Here is a 25,903-nt window from a genome sequence, read left to right on the forward strand (position 1 = left end):
GCAGTTCTCATTTTACGAAGAAAAAAAAACGAAAACTAAATTATCATCACAGTGAACTGATCGTGTTTTTGTATGACTGTTGAGCAAGTAAGTTAAAACATACTGCATCCAATTATCAGTGTTTCTTTAGACATTTCCTAGCTGACGTAAGTTGCGCAGGGGTTTCAGGATAACATATCATATCTCAGTTAAGAACTAGGTAATTACAGGTTGTGATAAACAAGAAAACATAGGAAACTACTTAGGAAAATTTCTTACAGAAATTTAATATATTCCATACTGGTGATAGCAGACGGATATAAGCTCTTACAGTCTGCCGTTGTGGCACAGTTCTGCACAGATGTTCAACATGCATCCTTCACGCTTGATTCTACTCCTGGCGGTAGCTGCCGCCATGGCCGTCATGAGTTATGCCGAACCTTCAGTAAGTAAAATCCTTATTATACATTTCCACAACCATCTTTAGTTTTAAGTCAGGAGGCAGAGAAAGTCAACAAGACAGAAAATAATACAAAGCCATTTCATGTTTAAACCAAGTAACGTCCAACGTAAAATGTAGTTCATAATTCCTCTAAAGTTTATTTACAGTTGTGATGGTTATGAAAAGAACCGGAATATGTAATCGATAAATCTCACTGATTATGCATTGTACTGAAGAATTTAATAATAAAGTAATTGGAATTCCAAATAACCTTATTTGTTAGCGAAATATCGATATTTATGACCGTAGACAAGTCATTTGTTTACTTCTAGTCTGTTTACGTCTTCAAGAAAAATTAAAATTTTTGAATAATAGTGATGAAAATTTTGAGTAATGTGAACCATATTTTGCATCTCTGGAGAGGTATCATCCGAGTGCAAAAAAGTTTACGCCACTCAAGTTGGATCGTTGCTACGCGATTAAGGAACGGTTGAATACATAGTTTTATAAATTAGGTAACTAAAATATGAACTTTGTACAAACATTCATCTATACTAATATATGAAGAGGTAAAGTGTGTTTGTATGTAATGGCTAATCTCAGGAACTACTGGACCGATTCTAAAGATTCTTTCACTAATAGAAAGATACATTATTCCTGAGTGCTATGGGCTATATTTTATTTTCAAAACAATTCAACGGGGGCGGGGGGAGGCGACGTTGAGAGATATAAAAATACTAGTCGAATATAGGCGAAATATCGAATTTGTCGTACACGGGCGAGACAAAGCTCATTTTAAGCCTCTTGACGCAAAGAACAAACCTCGGTAAGCCCTACGGGCCTAAAAGCAACCGTTATTGAGATATTGGCACCCCACTACCCCTGCTTTAGGACTCGGATAAATAAATGAATTACCGTAACCATGACAACATCAGCTCCAGTATGCTTACAGCAGCGAGATAATCTACAAAATATCACAAAAAACCTAACATGTTACAGACATAAAATTTGGCATTTGGAATCTCCTTTAAAATAAAAGAACACACATATTTGTCTTCAGAAAATCCACTTAAGGGTTGAGGGTTGAAAAGAAGTGAAGAAAGAGTTGAATTCTTTATGTGAGGATACATATATCTCAGAAACGGAAGATGTTACATACGTTAAAATTGGTAGGCCGTACTTGGAATCTCTTTTAAAAATAAATGAACGCACTATTTCTGGAAAATCCACTTAAGGAGGTGAAATTTTTTAAAATCGGCTAATATTTTAAAATGAGTATCTTCTTCTCTTCTACCGGTTTTTCCACACCTGTGGGGTCGCGGATGCGAACTCTGTCGCACATGTCGATTTGACGGTGTTTTACGACTGGATGCTGTTCCTGACGCCAACCCTATGTGTAGGGATGTAATTACTATTGCGTATTCCTGTTGTGGTTGGTAATATGGTGTGTTGAGTGAATAGTGAGAGGAGAGTGTTGGGAAAAACACAAACAACCTGTCCTCGAGCCAGAAGAATTAATTACACGCGATTAAAATATCCGACACAGCCCGGAATCGAAACTGGAACTTTCTGAACCGAAGGCCTCAACGATGAACTCCCAGCCAAAGAGTGGGGCAGTTTTTAAAATTAGTAGATCTACGGTGTATCTCATAAACTTAACATGTTACAGGCGTGAAAATTGGTATTTGTAATCTCCTTTAAAAATAAAGAAACCCCCCTTTTTTGACTGTTTCTCACATGTAGAGTTCCATGTCGCATGTTTCACATTTAACTCTGCCAGTAGCTTGGTCATCTTAGCCCCTAAATGAAATGCAACAAACGTAGTTTACAAAGAGGTTCTGGCGTAAATGAAATGCAATTTTTCGGCGAGTTTTTATACTTTAGGGATTTTCAGATATTATCTTAGTGCAGTACCGAGGAACAATTAATTTTTATCAACTTACTAAATCATCGCGAACGAAGACGTGGGTAACAGTTAGTATTAAATAAGTATATGAGCAGGGGTAGGATTTTGATGTCATGTCATCTTTTAACTGGTCCACGACAGACATTGCTAACTTGTACAGAAATAGTGATCATAGCTTCCACATTGCAGAAATGCTAATTTATCCGGTCATTTTTGTCTTTTATTGACATTTTGAAATATTAGGCCATTTTCTAAAATTTTACGTCATTATCTGATCGTTTTGTGGAATTTCTTAGACTATTTTATACTATTTTATTCATTTCCTTATATGTTTGAGGATTTTGAAGCATATACGAGTGCGGTATTGCATATTATCGCAACTTTTAAGTGAGGATGAATACGGAGACATGAGAGTCTTCACAACGCTTTGTCAATGTGGGGACTAAAGAAATTTTGTTCACGACTTACTTCTAGGAGATGTCCACATTCCTGGAGAGACACGTACAATTTAAAAGTCCTCCTCGTGAAAAGTCGAGATTTTCTTCTGAAGACGCGGACCAAAGTTCTCTGCGAAGCGTAATGAATTCCACCTAGTTTTCTTGACATGGTAACAGCCCAAAGGCTTTTTTAAAAATAGGCTCCATTAGCAAATTGATTGTAAAACTTCATTTTAAATTTGTCGTTTTTTTTAAGTTTTCGGATCATGTTACTGGACATTTGCCCTCATTTTATAGATCATATTTTAAGCATTTTTAGGTCATCAAAGTCCTGGCTCTACATATGAGACACGTTTGGGATTACGTCGGTTACATTCGTATATAAATTTTATCATTATTATTAATTATACACAAGTGCATATGTGTTATTTTCATACTTTAACACTTGGTTTTTTTTTTATTTTTACAGTTGATGTCAACAGGGCTATATTTTAAACTCATTTTAACCAATTTTGACGACACACTCATGTGAAAATAAATTAAAATTTTAACACTGATGATGGACCTTAGTGTCCGAAAACCGGTTATGCGTTAATAAAGTGTGTGCTGATACGACTTTATATAATTAATAATAACAATAATAAAATAACTACATCAGCACTGTTAATAAGAAATGGCTTTGATATTTTATAATGATCATAATTGGTATATAAAGTTTGATATTTTTTTCTTCCTTTACCGCTTTTCCCGCACCTATGGGGTCATGGATGCCATCTCTGTAGCACATGTGGATTTGGTCCTGTCTTACGGCCAGATGCCCTTCCTGACGCAACCCTATATGAAGGAATGTAATCACTGTTGCATATTTTTCTGGTGGTTGGCAGTGTGCCTATTTGTCTGAATAAGAAGGGGAAGATGTTGGAACAAATATAAACGCCCAGACCCGGAGCCAGAAGAATTAGTCAAATGCTATTAAAATCCTCAACCCGGCAGGGAATTGATCCCCGAAACCTTTGAACCGAAGGCCTCAACACTGACCATACAACCAAGGATTCGGAATACGCTTTGATATTATTCATAACATTATTTATTTATTTATTTATTTATTTATTTATTTATTTATTTATTTATTTATTTATTTATTTATTTATTTATTTATTTATTTATCGTATGGCATTTAGTGCCGGGAATGTCCGAGGACGCGTTCGGCTCGCCTAGTGCTGGTCTTTTTATTTGAAGCCCATAGACGACCTGCACGTCTGAATATGCGATGATGATAATGAGGGTGATGCCCTGTTTCGGCACATAGCCCACTCCTGTCGAATGACCCCAAACAGTCTGCTCAAAACTTGTCGTCCCCATCCGACGAATGATTCACTATCAACTGCGTCATATGCCGTCACTCCATATGAGCACTGTGGAGAGGTTTGGTATTTAATCCGGCCTTTTGTCATGCAATCTAGTTATTAGAAGTTGTATATCACCACTTCCTCTACCCTGCCGGCCAGCATTCTGATGGTGAAAACTTTTTTCGAGCACGAACCGGATAATTACGGTGTCAGACCATATAGACTTCAACGCCTTAACGATCATGGCCACCAGGCGGGCATTTCTGCATAACAATTATGTGCCTTTTGAAGCCCATGGGGAAGTAGGTGATGTATAGTAGGCCATGAACTGCCTAGAGGAAATTACTATTTATTAACGTTACAAGAGCTGAAATTGAGGGTTTAGTTCTGAGTTGAGATGCTTACGACCGCTTCGTGAAAGCATTGATATAATACACTGCGCCATGAAGTGTGCGGCAGGTAACTTCCCTTTACAATGTCGAAGAAATCCCACTTTTCAAACGCAAAAATGTTTAGTATTTTGTTGTGGTAGGGGATTAAAACATTTTTAAGAAGAGACTAGCAAATGTACCCGTGCTTCGCTACGGTATTCTACATTGCATACGGATATCGAAGTAAATTTCTGTACATGCAGTGAATTATTGCGATTCCGTTGTAAGCATCAATAATAATAGCCGGTTCATTTTTGGTGTTAACTGCATTACAGAAGCATGACTTATCTGAGACTGCTTAGGTACATTATGGGTAGAACAGTCGGTAAGGTTATGTACGGACTATTTGTCATTTCGATGTAAACTGAATTATTATTATTGTAGCTCGGGAATTTAGACATGAAACAATAATGTTAAAATTGTATTATGGCGATCTAAAGTAGGTTATGGGGTAACGGAGTGAGGCCCCTGAATACTAAAATGCAAACTTAAACGACCCATAAAAATGGACTAGCTCAGTGATAGTGCGACGGGCTAGTAACCCTAAGTCGGAAGATGCCGTGGGTCAAAATCCCACCGGCTGTTCTTGAAATGATTTCTGTAGTTTTCCATTTCACTTAAATGCCGGAACATTATAAGGCTGAAATAGCCACATGAATAATAATAATAATAATAATAATAATAATAATAATAATAATAATAATAATAATAATAATAATAATAATAATAAAAATAACATTTCCTGGTGTTGTTGTTGCTATTATCATATAATTTTTAACAGAATGAATGTTCAAATTACCCAATTTTTCCCACCAATAGGCTGCACAGTTTGTAATGTAAGTCATTTTGAAAAGTGAAAATAATAGTGTAGGCCTATTCATACTGAATGAAGAGACAACTGAATTATTATTATTATTATTATTATTATTATTATTATTATTATTATTATTATTATCTATTCATAATTAGTATAATTGGAGGCTCCTCCGTGGCCCAGAGGGTAGCCTCTGACAGTTAAGGGAAATTAATACGCTTTAAGGCATTAACTACCACTTTTGGGTGTTTTGCAAACCATAAAATGTTTCAAATAGGTTGGATTATTGTTATTTATTTATTTTATTTTACTTCATTTTCCATAAGCATTTGTAAAAGGGGAAAAATACATTTAATTTGACGTGTGGGTCCCAGAAAAACTAGTTATTATTATTATTATTATTATTATTATTATTATTATTATTATTATTATTATTATTATTATTATTATTATAACAAATACATCGCAATTGGGAACAGGTGGCAATGGTCACTTACATTAGTGTGATTTTTAATATCGTGTGGCTATTTCTAGCAGATTGCAGCCTTTGTAAGGTATTCTGCCGTCACCGAGAGAACCGAAACTGATGTAAACAAAGAACATTGTGTATCCGTATGTATCCATCCGCGGTGTGAACGCTGATTGGATCACTGGTCTTCTTCCATGCACATGGCAAGAACCACGTGGGCTGTCTTTGAACTGTCGTTACTTCGCCTCATTGCGGCGATTACATCAGAGTTAGTTCTACATAGGCTTGCCGGATACCACTGATTGACTCGCAATTGTGATGCGGATTGCGAGACAAATTATACTCACTGTACGCGAAAAATAAACAAAAATCGAATGGCAAATGATATGTGGATATTTAACATATCAGAAAAGAAAGGTAGATTTGAATATATGGCCGAAACGTAAATGCGTAATCAATCAATCAATCAATCAATCAATCAATCAATCAATCAATCAATCAATCAATCAATCAATCAATCAATCAATCAATCAATCAATCAATCACAACAGCGCATATAAGTAAAACTTCACACATTTAATATTTCAATAAAATAAAATTCTGGAGAGGAACATAGACAAGGCAATATTAAAACAATAAAAATAGTGCAATACTTTACCTAATCAGAATCTGATAAAGGACGAACTCCTTCCTAGTCGGATGCCTCTCTCGCCTCTTCATCACTGCTGCTCGCGTCATTCAGATTAATGACCAGACGGTCCACAGGCATATCGCACAGACCGTCCAATTTCCAAAATGTCTCCTCTTCCCCCACCACGTGGTGAATAAAGGCTTGCCACATTTCAGCGGTTACGTTAACCAGAGCTTCATTAATTAATGTCCTGACTTCTGCCAATTTGAAGGTTTTATTATTGCGTGCAACATGTCCCTTCACCTGGCTCCACACCAACTCAATCGGATTCAAAACGCAGTGATAAGGAGGAAGTCTCAACACCGTATGACCTGCTTCCTCTGCTAGTGTGTCAATAACAAATCTGTCATACGTTTTCGTCACACTGTGATTTTTTATCACTCGGAGTAGTTCATCTTTCACCATATCTTTCCCGTAGGTAATACCTTTTGCCTCCATCCACGCGATAATGCCATCCTTACGCCACGATCTGGTGGGAATACGATCTAACTTAACACTGTGATATGACGCATTGTCCATTACAATCACACTGTTCGGTTCAAGCAGAGGTAAACCATGTAGTAAGAACTTTCCTAGATATAGAAGGGGCCTTTAACTATACATCTTTGGGCTCCATAGAACGTAGTCTAGAGAGAAGAGGAGTGAGCAGTATGCTCATAAAATGGATTATGGCCTCACTGCAGGGCCGTCAAGTTCTGTTTACTCTCAACGCTGTAATGTTGAGAGCTAATATAGACAGGGGGTGTCCACAGGGAGGAGTATTATCACCAACATTATGGTGTCTGGTAGTGGACGAACTACTTACCAGGTTAAATGTTGGAGGAATATACGCCCAAGGCTATGCAGACGACATAAGCCTGATGGCGGTAGGAAATTTCCCCAGTACGGTTTCCGAACTCGTACAGAGCTCTCTACGTAGGGTGGAAAGATGGTGTCACGAGACAGACTTGTCGGTTAATCCCGATAAGACGGAGCTCGTGGTATTTACCAGGAGGAGGAGGAGGCTAGACGGACTGTCAGAGCCTTTCCTATTCGGAAAAAAATTAGTTAAGACAACCTCGGTTAAGTACCTAGGGGTAATCCTTGAGGCAAGACTGAGTTGGAAGAAACATATAGATCATAAGGTGGATAAGGCTCGCAAGATTATGTGGGCCTGTCGCAGGGCCGTCGGGAAGACTTGGGGCCTAAGACCTAGGGTGGTCCAGTGGCTCTATATCTCCATTGTACGGCCCACGATCACCTATGCATCTATAGTCTGGTGGCCAGGCTCAGAGAGTAAAACTGTGAGCACCAAGTTAAACAGTGTCCAAAGACTTGCGTGTCTAGGAATAACAGGGGCACTGGATAATACTACACCATTATGTGCAATGGAGGCCATCCTAGGTTTTCCCCCCTTACATTTATATGTTAAGGTAATAGCGGGAATGAGTGCCTATCGCCTTTGGTCACTCGGAGGATGGTCCTTCAAAAACCCGAATAGAGGTTATGCCTCTATTCTTACAAGGCTTCACCAGACTTGCCCTATGACAATGATGATCGGGGATCTGATGAAGCCTAGCTTTAATTTGAATTATAAATTCACAGTGGTGATACCCACAAGGGAGGAGTGGGCCGCGGACGCTGGGGCCCGTCTTAAGTCTGGGGGCTGTACATGGTACACAGATGGCTCGCGGACGGAGGCGGGCACAGGCGCCGGGGTCTGGGGGCCTAAGACAAGGCTCTCCCTTCCTATGGGTAAATATGCTACTGTTTTCCAGGCTGAAGTATACGCAATACTAGCCTGTGCTTTAAATATATGGAAAATGCCTGGACACAGAAGACACATCACTATATGTAGTGATAGCCAGGCAGCGTTAAAAGCACTATGTGCAGTTAAAACAACATCAAAACTGGTATGGGAATGCCAAAGGATGTTAGATCAGCTGTGTGAGCTTAGCTCAGTTACCTTATTATGGGTTCCTGGGCACACAGGAATCAGTGGAAATGAAGAAGCTGACAAACTAGCGAAACAGGGCTCAATGGGTTCCTTCACAGGACCAGAGCCCTTCCTGGGAGTGTCACTCCGAAGTGTGAGACTGGCAATATCCCAATGGATAAACCAGTCTCACCTAGATATTTGGAAGAGGTTAACCATAGCAAGACAGGCACGTGAACTTATCAAAGGGCCTAGTCAAAGCTATAAAAAGGTCCTAATGAATTTGAATAGGACCAGAATGAGAATGGTAGTTGGACTGTTAACAGGCCACAATACCTTACAGAGACACCTACACATCATGAAAATCACCCAGGATCCGATGTGTAGAAGATGCGGTAAGGAGGAGGAGACCTCCGCGCATGTGTTATGTCAGTGCGAGGCTTTTGCAGGCACTAGACATCGATACCTGGGCTCACATTTTGTGAGCCTGGAGGACATCAGGAACGCCAAAATCCGGACACTGGTATCCTTTATAGGAGCACTAGGTCTGGACTAGGCAAACCCGTTCAAGGGGCACAAAGGGTCTTCATAGACCTACGTGTGGAGCTCTGCGAAAACAGGGCTCACCCATTTCTTATCTATCTATCTATCTATGTAGTAAGAACTTCACCCGTCATCTCCTCATGAAAATCATTCGTTTTCTTCGATTCCATCATAAATTCTCCACCCTCTAAAAACCCATCTTCACTTCCTATGTGCAATAAAATCAGCCGTCTTCCCTATTCTGTCGGATTTTTTAGACCTGTGCTTAATCCTGCTTTGAATATGTGTTTCTTACTCATTATGTTTGTGTCTACCCACACTTTGGAAGTCCTTCGTTTAATAATAATTTCGTGTGGCTATTTTTAGCCGAGTGCAGCCCTTATAAGACAGACCTTCCGATGAGGGTGGGCGGCATCTACCATGTGTAGGTAACTGCGTGTTATTGTGGTGGAGGATAGTGTTATGTGTGGTGTGTGAGTTGCAGGGATGTTGGAGACAGCACAAATACCCAGCCCCCGGGCCATTGGAATTAACCAATGAAGGTTCAAATCCCCGACCCGGCCGGGAATCGAACCCGGGACCCTCTTAACCGAAGGCCAGTACGTTGACCATTTAGCCAACGAGTCGGACATTAGTGTAAAAATAAAGTAATACTCAAAAATACTCAACAACTCTTCGATGAAGCAGGTCCCGAGTGAAATCGTCTATTTTATCAAATTTAAATTTCTGCTTCCGAACTTTCGTTTTAGTGGGGGTTACATAGGTATTGACATCACTGTATTAACTGTTTTTTCACCGTAGTAACACAGATTCCTGTCGCTTCCGATGCTAAATTATTTAAATGTTTACAAGTTATAACACCGCTATTTCCTAAAACACCTTGTAAGAAATTTTTAATTTTCCTTACCAAATCAAGGTTTGTTTTATTATTTAACATCTCTGCCGATCACATTTTTGTCACATTTAGTTGGAGTTCTCGGTGAGGAAGGAGAAGAAGAAGAAGAAGAAGGTCCAGGCAGCTGATTTAAATCAGCTTCGTTACACTGTGATTCTTGATTTACCCACGGCCGGAAGAATACCGACATATTACGCTTGCGCTAAAATGATAAGTTATAAATATTACAAATATCAGTTATTTCATATCTTGGTATTAGTAGGCCTAATGCTCACTAGGTCACTGCACTGCACTCGGCATAAAGAAAGAGTCAAGATTGAAGAGAGTGATTAGCCAATCTCTCCATACCAAGCAAGGATAACATGGAGCTCATTAACTCAGCAGGGTGCAGGGTGGGATTTACAGCTGGCTTCCATGTCGCTTCCAAGAACTGAGGTCGTCATGTTTTGTCTCCAACTATACTTATACCTGCTGGCCTTACGTTGTTAGTACCAACATGAAACACTACCACCTTCTCCTTTCCCTCTTCCTTCTCGTCTACTTTCCTCAACATTTGCCTCAACCTAATTCCTGGATAACACTCTACCCTTGTTCCCTTTCCTCCTTCATAGTGCTGATTGCAACGTCCTTTATTAGGTTCCTATTTAACACAAACTGTGGGCAAAAATGAATTATGTAAACTATTTTTTATAATATTGCCATTGCTATACTATTTTATGTGAGTAAAGCTTGAAAATTTACGTAATGTTTCATAATGTTTGAAATCTATTTTCAGGCGTACGGCGCAGGACGTAACATTAATTTTTCTGGAAGATGATCTGGACTCTCCTTAACGCATATCCTGCACTTCACAGCACATATTTTACTTTAATAACGAGTGATGCATCACAAAGGATCTGAATAAAACATTGCACAAGCAAATCTCATTCTTTATTTCATCAGAAACCCATAAAATCTTCCCTATGAACTTTACGGGTAGAGGACATTGATGCATTGACAGACGTTTATTTAAAAAATCAAATATCTGAAAGAAGTTACAGAATAGGAAGCCTGTCAGTTTGGACATTCCTATTTTACTGATGTCATGAAACAAAAGTTATATTCTGCCAGACGCTTCCTACGGTAGTGTTGGCTCCCACTTTGGATCAGTAATAGAGCGTCAATCTCTGGATCCAAAGGTTGCAGCTTCATACCCGGGAAAGGTAGATGGATTTTTGAAATGTGAGAAGAAGTCCATTTTACGATCCATCTCGGCATGCTATAGGTCTCTAATGACACTTTTAGTGTTTACCCATCACTATTAATGAAAACTCAGCCAATGATCACCAAATATTCAGGTTTTATTTGGAATGTAGAGTTTGGCAACCAAAATAGCATCAAATTAAAATGCCTGAACACGGTATTAGGCCAAAGTCTTCTTCTTCTTCTTCGTCTTCTTCTGGGAGTGTAAATTTAATTTTGTACAGTGATACTGAATACGCCACCAGATATTTTGAACTTACCTTCAACAATGAAATGGAGTGCCAAGATTTGTGAACGCCCTTCAATCTAAGTCGGGCCGGACTGAACTCACGATCTTGGGATCATGATACGAAGCCTCTACCACTAATCTGCCGTGGAAGTCAGTGTATGTTATTCGTATAATTCCACTGATGTGCTATTAGATTGTTCTCTGACAAAGACAAGATAATCGTACCTCTGCTGCAACGATTCTCACTAAAGGATTTTGTCTTTACAAAGAGACAGAATTATTCTCCAATTTGTATACGTCATAGAGACGTAAGGTACGTTTTAAAGTATATACTTCACTATTCCCTCGACCAAGGTAAGTCTTCCAAATATATCAGGTGTATGCATAAGTCTTTTGCGCTTTCACTAAGAGATGGCGCCAGCGAGCAGTACGCAGCGTATGAATTTGACACATAAGTCAGTTTGTTCGTCTGACATTAGCCTACCATCATACAAAAGTTGAGTCCGCCAAACGCTAGCGTTTGTATTGTATCGTTCAGTGATCATGTTGACGTTTGTGCCTGAAGAAGACCATTTGCAGCACGCATTGCTTTTCTTATTTAATCAAAAGGGAAAGGCTGTGGAAAGTCATCGTTTCCTGGTAGAAACATATGGTTAAAACGCTCCATCGATTAGAACATGTGAGGCATCTTTTCGGCAATTTAAATGTGATGATTTCAATGTGAGAGACAGTGCGCGCTCTGGTAGACTACAAAAGTGCGAAGACGAGCAATTGCAGGCATTATCGTTAATGCACAAAGCTATCGCCAATAAGTGATTAATTTAAATCACGCATTGATCGACAGACAACGGGCAAAGCGATTTTGTTACAAATCAATGCGCCGTCTCATACATAGAAACCAGTGGAAGGCGCATTGAAATCGCTTGGAGGGGATATATTTTTTCACCCGCGTACTGCCCGACCTGGCGCCATCTGACTGTCACCTCTTCGCATCACAGAGCAACATTTCAGGAATTTTCGAGGAAGTTGGAAAATGGCTCGACGAATGATTTGCCGCAAAAGATAAGCAGTTTTTCTGGCATGGTAGCCATAACTTGCCTGAAAGATGGGCGAAGTGTGTAGAAGCCGAAGGCCAATATTTTGAATAAACAAAAAAAGATTTTCCCTTGAAAATTAAGTGTTTTCTTTACCACAGAACTGGCAAAAACTTATACACCTGGTATACTTCGTTAATCCTTTAATCATGAACATAAGATCTTTGTGACCATGGTAAAAGAATAAATTATTCCTTTAGCAAACTCATCCCTCTCGTTTACAGTACTTTCATGGCTTAATCAAGTCTGCCATCCGTACAGGGATTCAGTTCATAAAAAACAATTTGATCAGAATATGTCCTAATATTTTAAATAAACTTTTAACTTAATTAACCATGACAAGTATTGAACAGATGGACCTCTTTAATACATTCTTTTTTAAGAATTGAATACCTGTACATTATATTGTCAATACGGAACCAATATGAAATGTATAACTTGTAGTCTAAAATCTGTGTTCATGTCACTGCTGGTAATATAAGCAGTATAATAAGCAGTTGCGTTTGATAACTGCCTTATTGATCACACATCCGTGGTTTCCAGCTGCAAACAGAGCACAGTGGAGAGTGAACCAGCATATATCATATTGCCTTGCACGATTGAGCGGTCCCGGAGGAGAGGACAGACTGCACTCGTCCTCACGATGGGATTTTCGTCCTGCGTGCGCACGACATATTAATAGGCGGGCGGACAATCAGCGTGTGCACTTCAGCCACAGTCACTTTATGGTTACGTCACAGGTCGTGAAGGCCAATGCCGAGCGAATGTCTGCCTGTCATTCTCGATCATTGTGGAGATGCACGAGCAAAAAATGCAGACATACATTAATTTTAAGGGTCACGTTGGGTATAAACCGAATATTCTCTCACGTGTCTTTCGCGTATCCTGAGTATCAAATTCATAGTGCCTGAATATTTAACCCTTTCTCATTTTCTTTGAATTAACCCGCACGTTCCCTTACCTTTGACTAAAATCCTTTAAAACAATTGATTTATAACGGATCTAAATAAAACATTTGCAAAGTAAAAGCATCAAATCAATCATGATGCTCCGTAGAAACTGTCCTCACCGTAGGTGGAAACCTCAACACTATTTTATCAAAAAACGACTGAAGTAAAAATTAATCACCTACTGAGTTATAGACGGGTATCACTAGGCCGCTTGCCTACCACTTCGACATTCCGATTGCAAAGCTGTCTAGCAAAGAAAGTAGAATTCTACTACTTAGTTCTATTTCCGAGTTGATTCGCGCTGTTGTTTCTGTACATTCCGTAAAGTTTTTCGACGTTACGCTATTAGACCAGAAACTTCCAGAAGGCCTGTCATTACTAAGTAAAGAATGCCTTAACGCCACTTGTTTCTACTTTAACTGGGAGTTCTATGAACAGACAGAAGGGACCGCGTTGGGATCACTGCTCTCTCCAATAATAGCAAACATCTATATGGAACACTTCGAACCGAAAGCCTTAGCCACATCCACCCTGAAACCGAAATGCTTTCTCCGTTACGTGGACGACACGTTTATGATCTAGCCTCAAGGTAGCAATAATCTGCAGCTATTTTCGACCATCTCCACTCTATTCACGCAAACATTCATTTCACCATGGAAATCGAGGTAAACGGAAAACTACCGTTCCTGGATGTCCAAGTAAAACGTAATACCAATGGGACTCGGAGTCACGCAGTGTACAAGAAACCACCCCACACAACAGGTACCTGAAGGCCTCTTCTCATCACCTCCATTACAAAAGCAGGCTGTTCTAACATCACTGATTGACAGGGCTATAGCGATATCGGACGCAGAACACCTCGAAGAAGAGAAAGAACATGTTGTTGTTTGAGTCATCAGTCCATAGACTGGTTTGATGCAGCCCTCCATGCCACCCTATCCTGTGCTAACCTTTTCATTTCTACGTAACTATTGCATCCTACATCTGCACTAATCTGCTTGTCATATTCATACCTTGGTCTACCCCTACCGTTCTTACCACCTACACTTCCTTCAAAAACCAACTGAACAAGTCCTGGGTGTCTTAAGATGTGTCCTATCATTCTATCTCTTCTTTTCGTCAAATTTAGCCAAATCGATCTCCTCTCACCAATTCGATTCAGTATCTCTTCATTCGTGATTCGATCTATCCATCTCACCTTCAGCATTCTTCTGTAACACCACATTTCAGAAGCTTCTATTCTCTTTCTTTCTGAGCTAGTCATCGTCCATGTTTCACTTCCATACAATGCCACGTTCCACACGAAAGTCTTCAAAAACATCTTTCTAATTCCAATATCAATGTTTGAAGTGAGCAAATTTCTTTTCTTAAGAAAGCTCTTCCTTGCTTGTGCTAGTCTGCATTTTATGTCCTCCTTACTTCTGCCATCGTTAGTTATTTTACTACCCAAGTAACAATATTCGTCTACTTCCTTTAAGACTTCATTTCCCAATCTAATATTTTCTCCATCACCTGCATTCGTTCGACTGCACTCCATTACTTTTGTTTTGGACTTATTTATTTTCATCTTGTACTCCTTACCTAAGACTTCATCCATACCATTCAGCAACTTCTCGAGGTCTTCTGAAGTCTCAGATAAAATAACAATATCATCGGCAAATCTCAAGGTTTTGATTTCCTCTCCTTGGACTGTGATTCCCTTTCCAAATTTCTCTTTGATTTCCTTTACTGCCTGTTCTATGTAAACATTCAAAAGTAGAGGGGACAAACTGCAGCCTTGCCTCATTCCTTTCTGGATTGCTGCTTCTTTTTCAAAGCCCTCGATTCTTATCACTGCAGACTGATTTTTATACAGATTGTAGATAATTCTTCGGTCTCGGTATCTGATCCCTATCATCTTCAGAATCATAAATAGCTTGGTCCAATCAACATTATCGAATGCCTTTTCTAGATCTACGAATGCCATGTACGTGGGCTTGTCCTTTTTGATTCGATCCTCTAAGATCAGACGTAAAGTCAGGATTGCTTCACGTGTTCCTACATTCCTTCTGAAGCTAAATTAATCTTCTCCCAACTCAGCTTCAACTAGTTTTTCCATTCTTCTGTAAATAATGCGTGTTAAAATTTTTCAGGCATGAGATACTAAACTAATGGTGCGGTAATTTTCACACCTGTCAGCAAAGGCTTTCTTGGGAATAGGTATAAGAACATTCTGCCGAAAATCAGCTGGGACTTCTCCCGTCTCATACATCTTGCACACTAAATGAAATAACCTTGCCATGCTGGTTTCTCCTAAGGCAGTCAGTAATTCAGAGGGAATGTCATCAATTACAGATGCCTTGTTCCTATTTAGGTCACTCACAGCTCTGTCAAACTCTGACTTCAAAATTGGGTCTCCCATTTCATCAGCGTCAACAGCCTCTTCATGTTCCAGAACCAAATTATCTACATCTTTACCTTGATACAACTGTTGGATATGCTCCTGCCATCTTTTGGCTTTGTCTTCTTTCCCTAGAAGTGGCTTTCCATCTGAGCTCTTAATATTCATACACCTAGATTTCCTTTCTCCAAAGGTTTCCTTTTATTCCTGTATGCAACATCTGCCTTTCCCAGGACCATATAGCCTTCGACATCCTTGCACTTCTCCTTCAGCCATTCTTCCTTAGCTACCTTGCACTTTCTATCCACTTTATTCTTTAATCGCCTGTATTCTTTTCTGCCCTCTTCATTTCTAGCATTCTTGTATTTTCGTCGTTCATCAATCAGGTCTAGTATCTCCTGAGTTATCCATTGATTCTTAGTTGATCTTTTCTTCCTTCCTAACATTTCTTCAGCAGCCCTACTGACTTCATTTTTCATGACTCTCTACTCTTCCTCTATATTGTTTCCTTCAGCCTTTTCATGTAGTCCTGTTGCAACATGTTCCTTGAAACAATCCCTCACACTCTTTTCTTTCAACTTGTCTAGATCCCATCTTTTTGCATTCTTTCCTTTCTTCAATTTCTTCAACTTCAGATGGAATTGCATGACCAACAAGTTGTGGTCAGAGTCCACGTCTGCTCCTGGGAAAGTTTTGCAATCCAACACCTGGTTTCTGAATCTCTGCCTAATCATAATGAAGTCTATTTGATACCTTCCAGTGTCTCCAGGTCTCGTCCACGTATACAGCCATCGTTTGTGGTGTTTGAACCAAGTATTGGCAAGGACTAAATTATGATCAGTGCAGAATTCAACCAGCCGACTTCCTCTTTCGTTCCTTCGTCCCAATCCGAATTCTCCTACTGTACTACCTTCTCTTCCTTGGCCTACCACTGCATTCCAGTCTCCCATCACAATTAGATTTTCGTCACCTTTTACATATTGTATTGAATCTTCTATCTCCTCATATATTCTTTCGATTTCTTCATCATCCGCTGAACTAGTAGGCATATAGACCTGCACTATTGTGGTGGGCATTGGTTTGGTGTCTATCTTGACGACAATAATTCTTTCACTATGCTGGTCGTAGTAGCTTACCCGCTGCTCTATTTCCTTATTCATTATTAAACCAACTCCTGCATTTCCCCTGTTTGATTTTGTGTTAATAACTCGGTAGTCACCTGACCAATAATCCTGTTCTTCCTGCCAACGTACTTCACTTATACCAACTACATCTAACTTTAGCCTATCCATCTCCATTTTCAGATTCTCTAACCTACCACAACGATTCAAACTTCTAACATTCCACGCTCCGACTCGCAGAATGTCAGTATCCATTTTCCTGATGATCGCCCCCTCTCGTGTGGTCCCCACCCGGAGATCCGAATGGGGGACTAGTTTACCTCCGGAATATTTTACCCGGGAGGAAGCCATCATCAGTACATCATTCATACAGAGAGTGCTGCATGTCCTCGGGAGGTAGTTACGGCAGTAGTTTCCCGTTGCTTTCAGCCGTGTAGCAGTATCAACACAGCTAAGCCATGTTGAGTATTATTACAAGGCGTATCAGTCAATCATCTAGACTGCCGCCCTTGCAACTACCGAAAGGCTGCTACCCCCCCTTTCGATGAACCATTCGTTAGTCTGGTCTCTCAACAGATACCCATCCGATATGGTTGCACCTGCGGCTCGGCTATCTGCATCATTGGGACACGCAAGCCTCCCCACCGCGGCAAGGTCACATGGTTCGCAGAGGAGTAGAAAGAACATATATAATAAAAACTTCCGGGCTATTATGCCGTGGTCCACTCCTCTCGTTTCAACCAAACGTTTCGACTACTGCTGCGCTAGTCATCTTCTGTGGCGTCGTGTCGATACGCACTCCTGTATCCCGCTGGCAAGTGCGAAAGTTGTTTGGGAAGCAGCTGTATTTATATGTAAGTGTGCGGCCTCCAATTGGCTCGCGCCGTGTAATCCATCTGATTGGATATCTGAATACACGACCTCCGATTGGGTCGCGCCGAGCAGTCTGACGTCTGATTGGATCTCGGAGTGCACAAAAAAAAAAAACCTCCGATTGGGTCGTGCCAGGCAATGGATCCTCTGGTTGGTTGACTGTGATGTCCCTGATCTTAGTTAGCTTTGGTCGTACGTTATATAAAGGGGTGTACCAGGACTTGCTGAGTTTCAGTCCTTCCTCCTTTCTATTAAAGTTATCCGGATGTTTGTGTATTTCGATTGCTTCCCTGTAGAGACGTGCGTGAAAATGGGATGTTGTGGCCAGTATGTCAGGATCCTCGTAACGGATCTCATGCTTTCCGTCAAGCAGTGCATGCTCCGCTACTGCTGATTTGTCGTATTGCCCCAAGCGACAGTTCCTTTTATGCTCCGTCAGGCGAGTATTGACACTTCTGCCAGTCGTGCCAATATAAACAGCTCCACAGCTGCACGGTATCCTATAGACCCCAGTAGATGTTAGAGGGTCACGTGGATCTTTGGCAGAACGTAACATGTTTCGTAGCTGCCGGGTCGGCTGAAAAATGGTCTTAACATCCTGACGTTCAAGGAGCCTTCCAATACGATCCGTGACGTCAAGAATATACGGCAAATAAGAGATACCTTTCTTCCTGGGTTGTTTTCTTTTGCCGTTAGCTAGCTGTCTTCTGGGGTGGAGTGCTCTCCTGACCTCTTGTACCTTGTAGCCATTGGTTTGTAAGGCTAGATCAAGATGACGTAGTTCCTTCTCGATGTAATCTGGTTCGCAGACACGAAGGGCGCGATCCACCAAGGTCTTCATCATAGCGCGCTTCTGGCCAGGATGGTGATTGGAATTTTTGTTTAAGTATCGGTCTGTATGTGTTGGTTTTCGGTATACTTGATGCCCCAGGGATCCATCATTCTACCTCTTCACCAACACGTCCAGGAAAGCTAATTCCCCATCCTTTTCCTTCTCCACAGCGAATTGTATACGAGGATGAATACTGTTCAGTTGTGTAAGAAAGCCATCCAGTGCCCCCTCTCCATGCCCCATATCACAAAAGTGTCATCCATAAAGCGGAACCAACAGCTGGGTTTATTTACAGCAGTCTTCAGGGCTTCCTCCTCAAAGAACTCCATATAAAAATAGCAATAACACGGCTAAGTGAGCTTCCCATGGCAACACCGTCTGTCTGTTCATAAAATTCATGTTTCCATTGGAAAAATGTCGTCGAAAGTACATGTTCAAATAAAACTATTATCTCCTCTGAAAAGAGTTGTTGAATATGTTCTAGAGTATCCTTGATTGGTACCATAGTGAACAGCGAGACGACGTCAAAACTAACAAGTATATCTCCCGGTTGTACTCGCAGGTATCGTAATCTGTTTATGAAAAGCCTTGGCTTTCGAAAGACTATGGACACCAGACTTTGACGTACCTGACTTCCAGCCTCGCGAGGTTCGCAGGGTCATTAAAAATTTAAACGAGAAGAAGTCTCCCGGTGATGACAGGGTTTCGAACAAGGAAATTAAGTCACTGCCATATAGAGCAGTAATTTTCTTAGCAACCATTTTTTCGGCCTGTATAAAGCTGGGATACTTCCCTGACGTCTGGAAGACTGGTAAAATGATAGTCTTCCCGAAGCCAGGGAAGGATAAACTATTCCCACTGTACCGTACCCAGGGGTAAATACCCTCTAGGACGATGCCTCCATTCCTGTATGAACATCCGACTAACTGAGGGTTGGGCAGAGTATGGGTTGGTTGTCGATTGGGTCAGGATAAAAGTCGAAGTTCTACACTAAAATAGCAATCAATGACAGGAAATGGAGGTATAACACGAATGAGAAACAATCATAGGGGGTAAGATGGATTTATTAACAAATATCCCCGATCAAATCACACGAAAATAATAAAATCAGGAAAAAAAATAATTTATAAAAAAATAAACTCAAAGTGTAGAAATAAGTTGAAATCAGAAACGTTAATTGAATAATAGTACAAATTGGACATTAAAAAGAAAAACAAGTTCAACAAAGAACATTTATATAAATCAAGACTGAATTTCTTCGTATAGTCCAATGTTTATGTTATATGGCAACAAGTGTACGCAAACACTGCCATGTGGTATTTCCGTATGGAGTTTCACACTATCGCATCCCAACGATACGGTTTCAAAATTAAGTTACTCCCGAGAGTCGGCAAACTATTTCCGTAAAATAAAAGTTACATAATAAGAAAAATTACGACGGAAAGAAAAATAATTAAGACGCACCGGACGCTATGTAAGGTATGCAAATACTAGGGGCAAATCCTACACTATATTTACAGCAATTCAAATAATCAAACTAAACATATATATACATCGGATATCGAGTAAAGTCTTAAATGCTACACTGCTTCTAATGTGAATCCCGGTTCACTACAAAAGATCTAGACAGAACTAGATAAACCAACAATACTTCAGCACTCGGGCTGTTCCCTTTAAAAAACAACGAGACAAGGTATACAATCATAAATAATAATGTAAAACCATCCTGTAAGGGAAAAACATATAAATAATCCTTGATATCATGAAGAAAGCAATGGGAAACATTGCCTCCTTCTACTGCGTTTAAGCGCTCAACAGCGCGGTCATCCGTCATGTACTTCCGGGTAGATTACGAGCTGTAAAGAAATATTGAACTCCACTACGCTAAAGATTGGATTTTGTCTCCCGAGGCCGCCACAAGGAAATATTGTCTCTTTCACACATGCCAATAACACAGGCCAGGAATCAGCTTGCCATGAGATAACGCCCATCATCAGCTACACGGAAACTCCCGTATATATATTCCTTCTTGGCATGCTTGGGCCATTTAACAACATCAGACTCAATAGTCTGGAATTAACACTGTCCATTCTGATCACAATATACACTCAGAATACACTAGGCAGACACACACACATCTGCACAATACTCTATATCTTGTCAGGCATACCATCAGCCTGCACCAATACATTATAATTCAGCATGCAATTATTATCTCATTATTCCTCATGAATCCCACTGGCCTTTCCACATAATGAGACGCAGTTCGAGTCCTTGGCAGACCATCAGGCAAACCGAATCCAACTTAACTTCAAATATCTTAATTTAACAACGACGTTCTGCAGCTCCTTCTGGCAGCTTCTGTAAAACCATGCATCATGCAAAATAGCTATACCTGTCTCTCTGAATAACCGAAATAAAATGAATTGATACGTGTTTGACGTAATATAAAATGAACCTGTCGATCTAGCCCTTCTAGCCTATATACAAGGAAAACTCGGAATATCCTACGCTAAGTACTATATTTACAGCAATAACTGATCCTATCAATCCCTCATTTTCCCAAACATCTACTCATAAAGCAGAATGAAAGTAATATAAACATGCATTAATCTCGTATCCGAATCTATCATAGTAACAAAGTTAAACAAACACATGCCGTCAGGCTTACTTTATATGAAAATTAAAATTCTATCTACACTGCCCTAGTACCTTAACATAACTTACATATCATGCCGTAAATAATACATGCGTCTTACTTTACATTCTACATGACTCTCGGGAAACCAGGATAGCAGCTTACATCCCCACTACTTATGGGTCTACTCCATGTTAATCACAGCATTAACATGTGGGAATGCACTTCCTTCCTCTACAGGCGTATCCATCAACTTGCTGGAAAATAATTCACTGGAACACAGAAGACTATTATTGATAACCTCTTCACTGCTTAATGCTGCGAGCCGAGATACCCTTTCTTTTACCCGATCAGCTAACACACTGATTCACATATATATAACACACTTCACTTAAAGGGTAAAAACACAGTTTTAAAGCAGCCCACGGTTCGGTACGCGCCCGTCGCGAAATAGTGAAACAATAGCACGTTTCCACTACACTTGTTACTCAGCGGTCACTGAACACCGTCTTTATCAATTGAAAGTAAACTCTGCCAAAATTATACTATTTCATTTGCTCAAGCACAGTAAATATTGCGACTGCACAATTTGAAGTATCAATGAAACTCAGTTACTGTTACAGGAATGATACCACGTTAATCACGATCACCAGCCACAGAGTTAATACATCCGCACTGTGCAAATCTTTACCACGGAGATACAAAGTTGGTGCATCCGCACTGCTCAAATTTCAACTACGGAATACAGAGTTAGTACAACCGTACTGCTCAAATCTTTGCTACGGACTGACGCTCTCCAGAGCTAAGGGTTACTGAGGAGGCTTCGGTGACGCCAATAATGTTGGGGTTCCCGGGTGTCTGAACCAACCACCAATCAGAGAGTTCGTCATGTATGATGACATAATACTTATTGTGATATATTTACAAAACACAGCTCAAACACTAGCAAATCTCTTCCACCAATTTCTATAATACATTTCCAAATATATCTGACTTCAGAAACTGTGGAAAACCGATCTCTTACAGAAACTGACTTTATCCACAGAGCACGTTGGTCATCCTGGAATTAATATTTGGCGCGGTGTAGCCTCCATTTTTGCCAAATCCCTAAGTTCCCATTGGCTGAAATATCTTGCTTGGTCAGCATCTAATACACGTGTCGATCCTTGCCAACGCTTGGGTACGCTATACTATCTCACGGTCATACAGAAATATGAAGCAATATCCAGCGAACCACTGTCTTGCTCAACATCCGGTATCAACTATCTTAGGATACGATGCTTTCACATATTAGACTGTAACTTTTCTGAATAAATTTCATATGTTTGGTCAAATAATATTCCAATTATTATTATGGGCCGGTAGGATACGGCTCATCCCTCTCTCACCCAGGGAAAAAATGAATATGGAGTATTTATTTTTTTCTTAATGTATTATTCGACTATTTATTAGCATCTGGATGTATACAATCTCTTTCCTTTAGTACTATTTACCATCTCCCAAAATTGTTTTCTCTTCCCACAATCTATCATTATCTTGGCGGATGTTGTAGTAGATATCAAGTAACGCGTGAAAACGTCGCTGCATACCACCACACTCTTCACAATCTTCTTCTCCTGAATAATTGTCTCTTTCCATCTGCGCGAAGTTGACATTCTCCGTGTCTTCTTCGGGGTCATCTGCATCCACCATCACAGGTTCATCATTTGGGTTTTCCTCTTCTTCTCCATCATCTTCACTCTCATCTTCTGCCATCTCACCTTCTTCTTCTTCTTCTTCTTCTTCTTCTTCTTCTGGGATGTCATCTATTCTAATTTGACCTCTGGGATAATAAAGCTTGAGGTTTGAGGCATTGAAAACTTTCTCCGTAGATCCGTCTAAGCTACAAACTTTGTAGGAATTATTTCCATATACCTGAGTTACTTTATATGGACCTATATACAACTCAGCAAACTTCTGACAGAAGCGCGCTGACACATCTGAGCTCTGAGGACGTTTTACCAGCACAAGCTCATCAACCCGCAGTTGTCGACGAAACCGCTTGTTTCTGCATCTGCGTAGCCTCTTGTCTGCCTGAGCCTTTAATTTTTCTGCAGTCTCTCGTATGCATAATTCTGCAGACGGCCTTGGGTCATTTGGACATTGAATTTTCTCGTACCATGGACGCTGGGGGTATTCATTGAGATGAATAATACTGGGAATCTGTCCGGTACTTTCATGCTTGGTAGAATTAATGCTTTCCATAATAATTGGAACCACATCTGGCCATTTCCAGTGCTCTCTTGGTATGAAGATCCGACAGTACTTTGCTATCTCTCTCATAACACGTTCGCTCGGGTTAGACTCCGGATGTCTCACTGAACTCAACACATGTCTTATCTCCATCCTATCGAGCTCCCTCTTGAAAGCAGGCGAGGTGAACTGTGGACCGTGATCACTTAATATGCTTTCTGGCTTACCCATTCTCGGAATGATCTTATTTTTAATCTGGTGTAGTGCGGATTTCGTGTTGGCCTTTTGTACTGGGCACAAAGTTACATACTTAGATAATACATCCATGCATACTAGAATGTATTTCACACCACGACGTCCTGCAGGTAACGCTCCAAAATAGTCAATTGCGAACAGTTTCCTGGGCATTGTGGGCAATACAGCTCTTGGTTGCTGTTTTAATAGGAAAGTGTTAGGTTTGATACGCTGACATGTGTCACAGGTTCGCAAGACTTGTTGAATCATGCGCCTCATCCTTGGCCAAATAAAAGTCTCCTGTAACGTAGCTGTAACTTTCTCAATACCCGCGTGTCCAGTGGTATGATGCCCTAACCATATCAAGTCCATCTGGAACACTGGTGGAACAACAATACGAAATTTAGTGTGTTCTTCGTCAATAAATTTATGCAAAAGGTTATTGAAGTAGTGATATTGGGATGCCTTCTTTTGTGCCTCGATGAAACCTGGGGTGCCGGGTTCGAGTTCCTTATTAAAGTAATCAATCAGTAATTTGGTTGGTCCGTAATTTTTCTGCTCTTGGCCTAAACTTGGTAATTTGTCTAAAATGTTTTGGTCCTCTTCGCCCAACATTGCCAAATTTACAGTAGCCTCAACTTCATCTGGGTTTCGACTGAGTGCGTCTGCCACGGTGTTCAATTTGCCTGGGCAGTGTTCTAGTGTCAGATCGAACTGTTGCACAAATAATGACCATCTGTACACCCTGTCGCTACCTACATTGGATTTTAGGATGAAAGTTAATGCCTTATGGTCCGTTCTAATGATGATCGGAAGTCCATAAATATACTTCTTCCACTGACCTAGGGCAACTACTATAGACAGCATTTCTAGTTCCGTTGTAGTCCACTTTAACTCATGGTTACGTAACTTCCTGCTTGTGAATGCCAAATAAGTGATCCTGGGTTCGTTCTCTGGATTTTCCTGATACAGAACCGCTCCTATGCCCACATTTGAAGCGTCTGTTTGAATTATGAAAGGACGGTCATATGCAGGATAGCCTAGCTTCACTGCCTTCGCCAGCATTTCTTTGGTCTTTCTAAAAGCCACAATTTGATGCTCTCCCCATTTCCATCTGTTATTCACCTTCAAAAGCTCCTGTATGGGTGCTACAGTGTCTGTATATGATTTACAGTGGTCCGAAAAGAATTGACAAAGTCCTAAAAACTGCCTAATATGCTTAATTTTGGTAGGTTTCGGAAAATGTTGTATTGCTGATATCTTCGCCGGATTAGGCTTGATTCCTTTTCCATCGATGACATGGCCCAAAAATAAGGTACTCCTACTACAAAAATGAGATTTCTCCAGATTTACCTTGAAATTGCAGCGATTAAGATCTGCCAAGAGTCGGTCAATTTTGTCCAAATGTTCCTCGATTGTTTTCGAACAGAAAATTATGTCATCGATGTAGATGATAGTAAATGATTTTATGTCCGGACTTAAATTGTCTTCCAATGCACGGATAAGAGCGGAACTTGAGTTCTTCAACCCGAAAGGCAAACGTAAGAAGTGATAGGTCTGGTTGTTGAACATGAAACCAGTTAGCATACTAGATTCTGGATGTAATTCAATGTGATGAAATGATGAAGTTAAATCAACGGTGCCGAAGTATTCCATGCCTCCGAACCTCTTTAAAATATCCTTAATTGCTGGTGCCTGCGTATACTCGGGGACTAGGCGCTTCTTAACCTCACGTGCGTCCAAACATACCCTAACAGAACCATTTGCTTTTGGAACAGCCAAGATCGGACTCAAAAATGGTGTGGGCGATTTGGTAATGACTCCATTCTTTTCCATATCATCTACCAATTCCTTCACCTGAGGGAATATCTTCTCGGGAATGGGATATGGTCTCTGTTTAAATGGCTCCCAGTTGTTCACGATAATTTTGTACTTGTAGTTAGGTATTTTTCCTGGTTTTGATCCGAATACATTCTTATGTTGTTCTAAAATTTCTTTCATTTTCCCACGGGCTTCTTCGTTCACTGGTGCTTCCGCTAACTTCTCTGGCAACAATTTTGAAAATTTTTCATCCTCCTCGGCTTCTAAGTTTAACGTCATGGCCTCAAAATATTCTGCGAGCTCATTACAATTTTCCACAAAATTTACTGGAAACTCAAAAGATTCTACTTTTCCCTCGGTTACAGTTGCTGTCCAAATTCTTTCAT

The 25,903-nt window shown here is 40.3% G+C and overlaps 1 long non-coding RNA gene across 1 annotated transcript; it reads left to right on the forward strand.

Annotated features, from left to right (window-relative positions):
* The first annotated feature begins 282 nt into the window (after positions 1–282).
* Positions 283–10,792, forward strand: LOC137502215 (uncharacterized). The gene is made up of 2 exons (XR_011018731.1): positions 283–424; positions 10,647–10,792. It is a non-coding gene; the product is annotated as an uncharacterized lncRNA (long non-coding RNA).
* The last annotated feature ends 15,111 nt before the right edge of the window (positions 10,793–25,903 follow it).

The sequence above is a fragment of the Anabrus simplex genome, chromosome 9, assembly GCF_040414725.1.
Source record: "Anabrus simplex isolate iqAnaSimp1 chromosome 9, ASM4041472v1, whole genome shotgun sequence".
Lineage (NCBI taxonomy): Eukaryota > Metazoa > Arthropoda > Insecta > Orthoptera > Tettigoniidae > Anabrus > Anabrus simplex.